This window comes from Lepidochelys kempii, chromosome 1 (genome assembly GCF_965140285.1).
Source record: "Lepidochelys kempii isolate rLepKem1 chromosome 1, rLepKem1.hap1, whole genome shotgun sequence".
NCBI lineage: Eukaryota > Metazoa > Chordata > Testudines > Cheloniidae > Lepidochelys > Lepidochelys kempii.
In genome coordinates, this window is record NC_136380.1 from 287,910,518 (window position 1) to 287,924,012 (window position 13,495).

The 13,495-nt window shown below is 41.3% G+C and overlaps 1 long non-coding RNA gene across 1 annotated transcript; it reads right to left on the minus strand.

The window, feature by feature from the left end:
- Positions 1-1,238: 1,238 nt before the first annotated feature.
- On the minus strand, positions 1,239-10,275 carry LOC140905131 (uncharacterized). Its single transcript, XR_012156763.1, has 3 exons — positions 8,833-10,275; positions 7,635-7,762; positions 1,239-1,590 (listed from the first exon to the last, which is right to left on the minus strand). It is a non-coding gene; the product is annotated as an uncharacterized LOC140905131 (long non-coding RNA).
- Positions 10,276-13,495: the final 3,220 nt, after the last annotated feature.

The following is a 13,495-nucleotide window of genomic DNA, read 5'->3' on the forward strand; positions in this document are numbered from 1 at the left end:
AACACAAAAACACATTTTGAGCATTAATCACATAATTGAAAATGAGTCCTTCATGCTCTTTCCTTGTCTTAGGAAGCAGGAATGGCAATAATTTCATGCTCTGCGACACCAGTTTGGTTCAGATGCCTTTGCAGCCCCAGAATCCCTCACTTTGGAGCTTCCTGAAAAAGTTACACTGTCGACTTAAGTCATTGTCTAGTCTGTATTCCAAACTATCAGGCAAATTGGCAATCAGTAGGGACAATGTTAGAAAGAAATGGGAAAATGAGTGATCAGTTTCCCTTACCAACATTCAGTGGAATCAGATTTGTTCCACTATACAACCCCAAATCTAGCAAGCTGTGTTAAGATAGGGCCAGTAGGAAATTCTTTGGAGAATGCACTGGATTCCATATATCCACTTTGGAGAATCCACTGGATTCCATATTTTCAAGTCCAGAATACCCAGGTTTAACAAATGCTGATGCTGCAATGCAGCAGGTGCTAAACTTACACCATATGCTTTGGGATTGTCCTGCGAGCTGTCTTTTCTGGACAGAGATAAATATATGGACCAATTTCTTTCTGTCCACTAATGTGGAACTGCAGGCTGGCCACACCATCCTAACCAATCCATCTTGGAAACTGAAGGCCTTTGAAACAGTATGGCTAGGTAGAACTTGATCACAGCCAAACATCTAGTTCTACAATGGTGGCAGTCCTAAGTACACCCAACTATCGAAGAATGGTGTTTTCACATGGGGAACCTGGTGGCAATGGAACAAATAATGTTTTACAGCAGAAACAACCAAGTTTATAAATATACGGGTCCCATTTTTAGAAGCATTGGAATAATCAGTTATAAAGTCCCCATTGGGTAAACTTTTTTGCACCCACTACTCAGACCTTAGACCCCCTCCTGTCTCCTCAATCCATCGCCTTCCTCTTCCCCCTCTCCTCTCTGTCCTATCGTTCTTCTCCTCTCCTCTTTTATTTCCCTCTCAGGCTTTACCTTGGCCCTCCTTTTCCTCTCAACACTCCCTTTTCACTTCTGCTTCTCTCTTTTTCTGAAAGGAAATAGCTCTGGAGATTAGTTTTCATCTTACTTTACAAAGAACCCCAAACTAAGACTGAATAATAAAATGACCATTAGTACATTACTGTGCAGGCAAATCTCTTTAGCCAGACAAAAGCTGTCTTTGTTATATTATTCTTTGCCCTTAATAATGAAATTTGATCTTACTTACTTTGCTGTAAAATCAGATGTTGGTTCTATTCCAGATTAGTTACCCTTCTTCTCTTTGTTCTTTATTGTTTATTTTAACACAGTTAACATAGAAAACAAAGACTACATTTAAAAAATAGTTGGGTTGGGCTGACGTATAATACAAAAAAGAAAGGAAACCTTCCCTCTGTAACTGGAGTTCTTCGACATGTGTGGTCCCTACCTATATTCCATTGTGGATACAAATGTGCTCCATGCACTTAAGACCAGAAGATTCTTGCTAGTAGCATCTGTTGGTCTGTGCCTGTGCTGTTCCCTTCCTAGTGTTCTGAAGCAAAGGTAGAATGGTCTCCAGTTCCTTCTCTACCGTGAATTGAACCTATGATCTGAAGAAGAGAGGAAGGAGGGCAGGTAGTGGAATACAGATAAGGACCACACATCTTGAAGAACTCCGGTTATGGAAAGTAGGTAACCTTTATTTCTTCAAGGGTCGGACCCTCTGTGTATTCTACTGTAGATGACTGACAAGCAGTCCTCATGATGGAAGTGGGTATGAGGATCCCTGTGGCATTGAGGATTAAAAGACCACCAACCCAAAGGATTAAAAAAGGATAACAAAATTAATGGGTTTATGGAAGAAGAACCTGTCAAACTAAACCTTATTTTTTTTTAATATTACAAGATTGATTAAGATAACAGTCTTGATGTAATATACTTAGACCTCTGTAAAGCATTTGACTTGGTATTGCACAAAATGTTGATTAAAACACTAGAATGATATAAAATCATCATGGCACAAAAACTAGCCAACTGATAGATCTCAAAATGTAATTGTAAACGGGGAATCAGACTCATAGAATCATGGAGTGGGAGTGTTTCCAGTGGAGTCCCACAGGGATCAGTTCTAAACCCTATGCGATCTAACATTTTTATCAATAACCTGGAAGAAAACACAAAATCATCTCTAAACTTTATCAGTGATGACACAAAAATAGGTGGAGTGGTAAACCATGAAGAGGACAGGTCACTGATTCAGAGCAATCTGGATCACATGGTAAAATGGGTACAAGCAAACAATACAGTTTTTAATATGGCTAAATGTAAACGTATACATCTAGGATCAAAGAATGTAGGCCATGCTTACAGGATGGTGGACTACATTCTCGGAAGCAGTGACTCTGAAAAAGGTTCAGCTGAACTTGAGCTTGCAGTATGATGCTGCGGCCAAAATCGCTAATGCAATCCTGGGATGCATAAACAGGGGGCATCTCAAATAGGAGTAGAGGGGTTATTTTACCTCAGTACTTGGCATTATGTGACTGCTGCTGTAATAGTATGTCCAGTTCTGGTGCCCACAATTCAAGAAGGATGCTAATAAATTGGAGAGGGTTCAGAGAAGAACCATGAGAGTGATTAAAGAATTAAAACACACACCTTCTAATGATGGACTCAAGGAGCTCAATCTATTAGCATAACAAACAGAAGGTTAAGGGGAAACTTGATTATAGCCTATAGGTATCTATATGGGGAACAAATATTTAGTAACGGGCTCTTCAATCTAGTAGACAAAGGTATAATGATCCAATGGCTGGAAGTTGAAGCTAGACAAATTCTGACTGGACATAAGGCATAAAGTTTCAAAAGTGACAGTAATTAACCATTGGAACAATTCACCAAGGGTTGTGGTGGATGGTCCATCACCAACAGTTTTAAAATCAAGATTGGATATTTTTCTAAAATGTCTGCTCTAGGAATTACTTTGGGGAAGTTCTGTGGCCTGAGTTATGCAGGAGATCAGACTAGTTGATCACAATGGTCCCTCTGTCCTTGGAAACTATGAATTTGTGAGGTCCCCGAAGACTGCAGAAGGGCAAACATAGTACCCATCTTTAAAAAGGGGAACGAAAAGGACCCAGGAAATATAGACCAGTCAGCCTAACTTCGATACCTGGAAAGTTACTGGAATAAATTATTAAACAATAAATTTGTGAACAACTGGAGAATAAAAGGGTTATAAGGACAGCCAGCACAGATTTGTCAAGAACAATTCATGCCAAAACAACCTAATTTCCTTCCTTGACAAGGTTACTGGCCTAGTGGATAGGGCAGATTTTAGTAAGGTGTTTGATACAGTCGCACATGACATTGTCATAAGCAAACTAGGGAAATATAGTCTCGATGAACTTATTGTAAGGTGGGAGCAAAACTGGCTGGAAGACCCTACTCAAAAAGTAGTTATCAGTGGTTTGCTGTCAAACCGAGAGGACATATCTAGTGGGTCCCTTACTAGTCAATATTTTCATTAATGACTTTGATAATGAAATGGAGAATATGCTTTCAAAATACACAGAGAACACCAAACTGGGGGGGTTGCAAGCACTTTGGAGGACAGTTTAGAATTCAAAATGACCTTGACAAACTGGAGAACTGGAATGAAATCAACAAGATGAAATATAATAAAGTACAAAGTACTATACTTAGGAAGGAAAAATCAAATGCACAACTACAAAATGGGGAATAACTGGCTAGATGGTAGTACAGCTGAAAAGGATCTGAGGTTTATAGTGGACCAGAAATTGAATGAGTCAGCAATGTGATGCAGCAACAAAAAAGGTTAACAACATTCCAGGATGCATTAAGAGGAGTATTGTATGTGAGATAACTGTCCCGCTCTACTTGGCACTAGCGATGCCTTACCTGGACTACTGTGTCCGATCCTGGGCGCTATACTTTCGGAAAGATATGGACAAATTGGAGAGAGTCCAGAGGAGAGCAACAAAAATGACAAAATGTTTAGAAGACCTGACCTCTGAGGAAAGGTTAAAAACCTGGGTATATCAGTCTTGAGAAAAGATGATTGAGGGGGAAATCTGATAACACTTTTCAAATAAGTTAAGGGATGTTGTAAAGAGGATGGTGATCAATTGTTCTTCATGTCCACTGAGAGTAGGACAAGATGTAATGGGCTTAATCCGCAGCCACGTATATTTAGGTCAGACATTAGGAAAAACTTTCTAACTATAATGGTAGTTAACTCTGAAATAGGTTACCAAGGGAGGTCCTAGAATCCCCATTATTGGACGCTTTTAAGAACAGGTTAGTCAAACATCTGTCAGGGATGGTCTGTTAACTTGGTCCTGCCACAGTGAAGGGGACTGGACTTGACGACTTCTCGAGGTCCCTTCCAGCCCTACATTTCTATGAATCTATACATCAGCTGAGGAGGTATGCACCAGGATGTAGTGTCTTGTGAAGGTCTGAATACAACTCCACGTGGCTGTTTTACATATGTCAACAAGAGGTACTCCCCAAAGAGAAGCTTCCAAAGTAGCCTTTTATAGAATATCAGGGTTGGAAGGGACCTTAGGAGGTCAGCTAGTCCAACCCCCTGCTCAAAGCAGGACCAATCTCCAACTAAATCATCCCAGCCTGACCTTGAAAACCTCTAAGGAAGGAGAATCCACCACCTCCCTAGGTGACCCATTCCAGTGCTTCACCACCCTCCTAGTGAAAAAGTTTTTCCTAACATCCAACCTAAACCTCCCCCCAGTGCAACTTGAGACCATTACTCCTTGTTTTGTCATCTGGTACCACTGAGAACAGTCTAGATCCATCCTCTTTGGAACCCCCCCTTCAGGAGTTGAAAATAGCTATCAAATCCTGCCTCATTCTTCTCTTCTGCAGACTAAACAAACCCAGTTCCCTCAGCCTCTCCTCATAAGTCATGTGCGCCATCCACTAATCATTTTTGTTGCCCTCCCCTGGACTCTCTCCAATTTTTCCACATCCTTCTTGTAGTGCGGGGCCCAAAACTGGACACAGTACTCTAGATGAGGCCTCACCAATGTTGAATAGAGGGGAATGATCACATCCCTCGATCTGCTGGCAATGTCCCTATTCATATAGCCCAAAATGCTGTTAGCCTTCTTGGCAACAAGGACGAACTGTTGACTCATATCCAGCTTCTGGTTCACTGTAATCCCTCGGGTCCTTTGCTCTGGTGAAGAAGGTTCTCACTAGTTGCAGTGGAGGAGTCTGACAACTGGTAGCAGAGCAAGATACAACCAGAAATCCACTTAGTTTTTGCAACAAGATTGCATGCCCTCTCATGCATTCCATAAGGGTAACAAAGACACTGGGTGACCTCCTAAATAGCTCTGTTCACTGAAGACAGAAACCCAATACTTGAGGTACATCCAAGATGAAGTTTCTGTTCCTCATAAGAGATGAGGTGGAGAGAAAACACAAAAACAAAACTGGTAAGTGTGTGAATTGATTCTTATGGAAATCAGGGACTACATTGGTGACAAATTTAGGGTGTAGTTCCACATGCAGAAAAACTGCAGGATTGAGTGGATACTTTTAGGATCTATTTAATCCATCATGCTATCCATTATATAATTTAATTTGAAAACAAACAAGCTTGTCTTTTAAAAAAATCACTTTAATTTAAAGGCAACATTTACAAAAAACAAAGGGAACATACACTAGATTTCTAAATAATTCACTTGGAATTTTCATAGTGACAGTGATATTCAAGCAAAATAGCATACATCACTTAGAGGTAAGGCTGCGAGTTTGCCACAGAGGTCATGGAAATCACAGATTCTGTGACTTTCTGAGACCTCCGTGACTTTTGCAGTGGAAGGTACAGCTGGCCCAGAGGCTGCCTGCCTGAGCAGGTCGAGTGGTCCCCAGGCCAGCCACACCAGCCACTGCTGGGACAGTCTTAGGTCACCACGCCCCTCCCCACTGGCAGCAGCAGGAGTTTGGGTACACAAGGGGGCTCAGGGCAGCATTTACCTTGGGGGGCTCCCCAGAAGTGGCTGGCTTGTCCAGCTCCTAGGCAGAGGCACAGCCAGGTGGCTCCACATGCTATCTCCTGTTGTCACCACCCCTGCACCGCTGCTGCCGCCCCCTCCTCCCCAAGCACCAATGGGAGTCCCAGGCCACCCCACCCACACAGAGCACCTGCGGCACCCCTGGGCCACCTCCCACCCCAGAGCACCCAAGTTTTAGTCAGGGTATATAGTACAGGACATGGGCCATGAATTTTAGTTTACTGCCCGTGACCTGTCCATGACTTTTACTAAAAATACCCATGACTAAACCATAGCTTTACTTAGAAACAACAACTATATTTGAAGAAAATAAAGCCTTTTTTCTACATATAAACATATCTGTTAGTCAATTGTGATGAGGTCAGCAACACTTCAGAGATATTCCCTGAGTACAGAAGGTTGACCTTGAGTCTTGACATATACAATAATTTGGTCTTTTGGCTGAACAAGTTGCCCCTTTAAAGGGTAAATCTTCAACAGTGACCTGTCCCTCCCCAGGAACCCCTGAAAAGTGAAACCAGGATTCATGTTGCTATCAGTCTAGAGGCTGCATTGTCCAGGTCTACTGCAGCCTGGAGATGATCTGGCCACCAGCCTACCTTCTTCGGTAAGGGCCTGGAAGGGACGCTTCCCTGGGAAGACAGTCTCAAAAATCTGAAAACTTGGAATAGTTGACAAAATTCTACTTTGCCAGTAATGCTTGATAATTGACTATTTGGAATTGCAAGCTTGTTGATGTGAATACCTTTCTTCCCAGAAGATCTAGATGGTTAGCTTCTTTATCCAAAGGGGTAAATCGGCTCTGCAGTTGTCTCCACTTTTCACCACCAGTTTGCACCACGAAGGAGTTCAGGACAGGATGAGTGAACAGAAAACTCTACTCCCTTAGCTAAGAAAATATATATTTCTCTGCTTTTAGAAGTAGGTGCACATGGTGCTGGAGTGTGCCACACCATCTTAGCCGGTACTAGCAGAGCCTCATTCACTACACTAGGAGCACCACCCTACTAGCCCTGCACTCTCTAGACCGTCCAGGAGCTGTGCGGTGATTACCGGACCTTGTCCACAGGGATCTGAAGCACCTTAGCAATGTGCCTTAATAGCTACTGGAATGGTTTGTGGTCATCAGGCACAAGATAGTAATGCTGGGGCAACCACCTTCTCAGGAGAAGATGATGATAGATCCAATCCTCATTTCTCCTCTTCCTTGGGCTCTGGGAGAGCTCAGCTTGCTCTCTTGAAGAAGAGGGATATTAGTGTAATTATCTACAGGAATGTACCAATTCTGGCTAATGTGTATAAAGGTCCCATGGTTCTCAATATGGCCAGTGAGAAGGGTGCATTGTAAGGCTTGTTTGGGGGTTTTGCCATTTTGTTTAAGTGGTTGTTTGCCCTACATGTTTGACCCCCTTCTTGTTCATCAGTTGCTGCCCTTTTTCAGTAAGAGTGGGGAAACTGTGTCATGTGACTTGGGAATAGCCTGCCTAGTAACAGAAGAGCACAAAAGCCCGGCACACCCTGTGAAGCATGCTGTCTGTCCCAGAGGCAGCCCCATGTCTACAGAATAACATCAAGGAAGATCAACTCACCTGTTCCCAAGTGTGCTCCTGATCCTTGTTGTCCAGTCCATGGTGTTCCTGGTCAGTGTCTTTGTCCGTTCTTGTTCCAGCCATAGTCCCGATCCTGTTGTGGCAGCTCTCTTCCCCTCCTAGTATGCCTGTGAAATGGTGATGTACAGTTTATCTTGTTGACCCACTTATAGTTTTTGGTGTTCTGGCTTTATGCCAATTTGCGTGTTAACTATCGAGTTATTTTAATAAATTTTATTGTTGTTAGTACCCATTAATTGCTTAGTGCTTTTTCCTTCCTTTGGTGGGAAGGTCTGGGAGGTGAGGGAAGGGGATTGCTATTGGTGACCAGAAACTGATCAACGGTACCTGTAGGAAGGAGGGAGGGGAAAATTACTTCCTGGCTTGTCTTCCAATCTATTGGGGGTTTAACACCATCGTGGTTTGAGGTGGTCCCCAGAGCATAGGGTACCAATGGTATGCCACCTTATAGGGTTGTGGAGGGGCCAGGAGTTTCAGGATCCTGCAGCCAGGCTAACTTCCCTGGGTGAGGACCAATGACGGTCCTTTCTCAATGTCAGACACTTCAGACGAAAACAGAGCCCAGTTCTAATGGCGACACCCTTGGTGCCACTGATGTTGTAGCACCCCTACTGCTGGATGGCAGTGGAGAACAGTCTCTCTCTTAGTAGTATTCCTGTACCAAATGGTATCAAAAACTCCCAACAGAAGATAGGTTCCAAAAGAATGAGAAGTGCACGGATCAGGGAGGAGAAGGATATCCTCACTGGTAGTATACCTCTCCCTGAACAGGGGATGAAGATTTTTGTCTCCTGTACTGATGTAGCTGGCATAGGAAGGGTCATGGAAGTCGTAGCTTCCATATGTGAGCATGTCAGTACCACCGGTGCAAATGGCTCTTTGTAACATCGTCTTCTTTGGTATGGAGGGTAGTGGAAGCCACAGTGTTTCTCCTTGCTCTGTACCGATGGTGAAGCAGTAGCAGCTGGTACTGGTACCAAAGTAACCTTAGCCTTTCATGCCTGAAACTTGGCCCCAGGGCTCTTTTGGAATCTGTGACCAGAGTACAACAATTCAGCCAACTCAGAGGGAGTTGGGGAGACAGTCTTCCTCTTAGGAGAGGATTCGAAGGGAGACCTCTCTAGATTTTAGTGTGCTTCCCCTGTGTTCAGGAGTCTTCAACGCTACTTCTACTCACCCCGGTTAAGAAAGCCACGGTGCTATGAAGCATGCTTTTCAACACCTCTGACCGATGTACAAGTGAGTCGCCCAGCCCAGATCAGACAGAGGTCTCATCTGCTCCATAAGATGTTTTATGATCCTCAACTCCCATGCCTGTTGGGTCTGGCTGGGCAAGGAGCAGTGGATTGTTCATCTCAGACCATGTGGTGATAAGAAGGAACAGTAGAGGCAATTGGTACACACCACCCCTTACACTTTTGGTTCAGAGCACGAGGAGGGGAAGAGCACAGGCACAGACCAACAGACAATCCCAGCAAGACTCTCCTGGTCTCAGGAGCATGGAGCCCATGCATATCCACAATGGAACACACACAGGGGACAGCATGTGAAGAACCAGTAGTAGAATGGCAAGCGGTAACAAGAATGTATGCAGAGAAACTGGGAGGCAGTGACAAATTCTTAACTCCCATTTTCAGAAAGCTGCTGAAATAATCTACGCTCACTGAGAAGACAGAAGGCAAAAATCTGATTTTCTGAAATTGTGATTCCTCTAAGAATTGATTTCTTATTCTTCTCTTCTGTAGAAATGGAATAATTTTGCAGCATTGTAAAGCTGATTTAGTCCACTGAATATTTAATGTTTTGCAAATTTTGTATATAGTATTACTATTGTGTATCAAACTTTTCCAAGGTGAGTAACGATTTTAGTTACCTTTTCAATAGATCCTTTGATTTTGAGCATATTTTATGTCCTTACTATTCATAATCAATCTTATAATGCAGCTGTTTATTTCACAACGTATCTTACTGCACAGAAACTCTATTGGTTATATACTTGGGTGTGGCATAATAGAGTACAAGTCCTTCTACAAGATTCAGAAACACTATCAACTACACTATTCCTTAGCAATGTTATTGTATTTGGGATGGCATACATAATGGATATCTGTGCTCAGCACACAAAATGTCAATCAATCATCAGGTTATTTACAGGTCCACTTTTAGGACATTTTGTTTCACATAACCGTATTTTGGGCTGAAGGGGGTTAATTAGCACACAATATTACACTTTTTTTTTTAAAAAAACACAAGTTGTGGGAAGCACTTGTTAGCTATTAAAATTTTCAAACGTTTTTAGCCGGGGAAAATGTGAAGCTGGACAACTATGTTATTTACACTGGAGGTGAACTGAAGGCAAAGAAATCAGAATGCAGAAATTTCAATACTGTATGGTTAAAGTTTTAATTGTACAGTTGTCATGTGGATGGAAGAAATAGTCCCATGTCAGTAAAACTCTCTAAAAATAATTGTTTTCTTAAATAGCTATGACTTCCCTCCTTTCTTCCAGTTGTTAGACACCCCCTTTCTACAGCAAAATCAGATCGTTTTTGAGTAATAACGATTTCTCTCTTACGGATTTCAAGTCACATCTTCCTCAAATCCTACAGTGGTGTCTTCCCACCCCACCCCACCCGCAGTACCAGGCCTTTTGAATGATCAAATCACAACAACATTTTTTTCTTATATGGATATATTATATATATAAAAAAATGCACATATTATAGTTCAGTTTATTCCTTTTGTTTAATGTGATATGTTTTATATTGGGTTTATTGTAGGTACAGGTATGCATTATTTTTTATAACAAATTATATAATTCCATTAATGGAAAAAATCAATGGCAATATTAATAAAAGTACAGCCATAGTGTAAACTATCATTGCATTATCAAACACTTTATCCATTATGCTACCCAACTTCTTTCAATCCATAGGAAACTACAGATATTAAATGAGCTACAAGAAACCTCCCTCATTCTCCAGTGACTTAGAAACACATCGAGTTTACAAGGTAAATTTAAATAAATAAATAAATAAATGAATAAAATTGAAGGTCAAGAACAATGTAGATTAACAATATCTCTGCACATGCAAATTACAATTCACTGAGTTTTGCTTCTCTGTAAATTAACCATAAGAATTTTCCTATATTTGTTAAGTACCTTCTATAGAGAAGCTATTAATTTTTTTCTACATTATAGTAGGGACTGAGGTTGTGCAAGAACACAAAGATGAGTTACATACCAGTAAACACAGAACAAGATCATTGACCGTATGAATCCACAAACCTGCAATACAGCAGGAGCTCAGAACCTTCTAGTTAGCAGTATTCATTGACATTAAGTTCTGATGGTTTTCACCTTAGTTGGCATAAGTAGTACATGTCCAAAGCCCACTAAAATCAACGAGAAGCCTTAAGAGCTTCCCACTGACTTCAAATGACTTTGGATTAAGGCTGCACATACATGGATTGACAAAAAGTTAATTTAAAAAACAGTGAAAATATATGCTGCCAATGAGGAAAAACAGATCTCATTCTCTAACAGAGAAAATACTGACCTTGAATCCTTCAAATCATTTTGATAATTATATAACATATTCAAGATGAAAAAATTAAAAGACAACAAATGCCAGGAGGGATTTCAAAAGATTCTTTATTACATGCGCTCTATTTTATAAACAGAAAATAAAACCTTGAGTTCCTTAAGAGTTGTGATTTCGTACAACAAAAGACACTAAAACCATTTTAATATATCCTGCATATTTTTTCCAGCAATGAAAAATTTGTTTCTTTTAAAGAAAACTGTAGTACGTGCGCTTTTTGAATGCTATTTAATTTTAATGGACACTGACAGACAGTACTGATATTTGCTATTACAAATCCTCTCAAAATATTTTGATTAAAATTTTAAGCCATTAAAATATTGATGCACCTATGAGCGGTGTCTATATTGCACAGCTGTTTGAAATCACTACAAAGCAGGGTGGTCTTATTTTAAATGAGCAAGGGCACAATCCTGTAATCCATATACATTCTCAAAGACCAAAGGAATTCTGCATGCAGAAAAACTGCAGGACGGAGCAAATACTTTCAGGATTTATTTAATCCACCATGCTGTCCATTATATAATTCAGTTTGCAAACAGTTTGTCCTTTTAAAAAAAAACAACCATCGCTTTTTAACTTAAGGGCAATATTTACAAAGACCAAGGGGAAATATACCAGATTTCTAAAGTATTGCTAATAAATATTAACATTTACAATATACTACAGAGATTCAATCACTTGGAATTTTTATAGTGTTAGTGCTATTGAGTAAAACAATATAGGTCACTTAGAAGTAGTAACTAAGTAGATAGGTTGCCTCTCTCCCCCTGCCCCCCATTTTTCTACATAACTCTATGTTTGTTACTCAACTGTGAAGAGGTCAGCAACATCTCTGGGACTTTCATTTTTTTTTTTTTAAATTTAATATCCCGTCTACATCACAATTTTTAAACTATGTCAGAACTCTTAACACCCAAGAGTTTAGCTTCAGGTGTGGTGTGGACTGGGGGCTTTATTTCTGGGGAGCTGTGTTAAGTCAATCCTTCTAAGCACAAATAGAAGGCTACCAAAGAGAAAAGTGTCTCTCTCCAAACCAGGGAGTGAACAAGGTTTGGAATTATTGCATAAAGACATGCAGTAGTTTCTATTTATATAAATACACAAATATCCCTGCAGTTCTTAAAATTCACCATGTGGTCATCCAAATATACACACCTTGTATCATTCTGCACCAGATGAGGTGAAGGATCCCAAAAATGTGTAATAAATATCACATATGCAGTTCTAAACCTTTGACTGTGTACTCAGAACAGTATTTTTTCAAACATACATATTGTGACAAAGTTCCTCCTCTACCTTGGTGGGTCCTGTGCTTATTGGCGGATTTTGCTCGCCGCAGAGATTCACAGGAGCCCTCAGTTTGGCCACTTTCGTGGCTCAAATCTGCCATTCACTCAGATACTCTTTTTCCCCATGCTGGCCAGTGATGAGGTTAAGAACAATCCCCGCAGTTTCTGCTGATCCACCCTGTGGGTCGGGGACCAGCTCAGAGACCTTCACCTCTGGTGGAAGCTCCTGTGTTGGATTAGGAGTTGGGAGGTTTGGGGGAAACCCGGGCCCGCCCTCTACCCCGGGTTCCAGCCCAGGGCCCCATGGACTGCAGCTGTCTAGAGTGCCTCCTGGAACAGCTGCACGACAGCTACAATTCCCTGGGCTACTTCTCCTTGGCCTCCTCCCAACATCTTCTTTGTCCTCACCACAGGATCTTCTTCCTGATGTCTGTTAACGCTTGTACTCCTCAGTCCTCCAGCAGCACGTCCTCTCACTCCCAGCTCCTTACGCGCACACCTCACTAACTGGAGTGACAGCCTTTTTAAACCAGGTGTCCTAATTAGCCTTAATTCTAGCAGCTTCCCATTGGCTACAGGTGTCTTAATTAGCCTGTCTGCCTTAATTAGTTCTAGAAAGTTCCTGAGTGTTCTGGAATAGGAAGGAGGGTATAAGAATGAGAAACAGAGGCTGCTAGACCACCTCTCTCTACTCACATCAAGAACATTTGAAATAGAAAAGAAGCATCATTGAACTGGAGGGGGTTCTGGCTGAAGTAATCCAGCCAGACTGCTGTAAGCTTATGCTGAGACTATTTTGCTTTTAAGTATACTTAGCTTGTTAAATTAGGTATTAGTTTGCCTTTTATTCTCTTTGTAACCAATTCTGACTTTTATGCCTCATTACTTGCAATCACTTAAAATCTATCTTTCTGTAGTTAATAAACTTGTTTTATCTAAACCC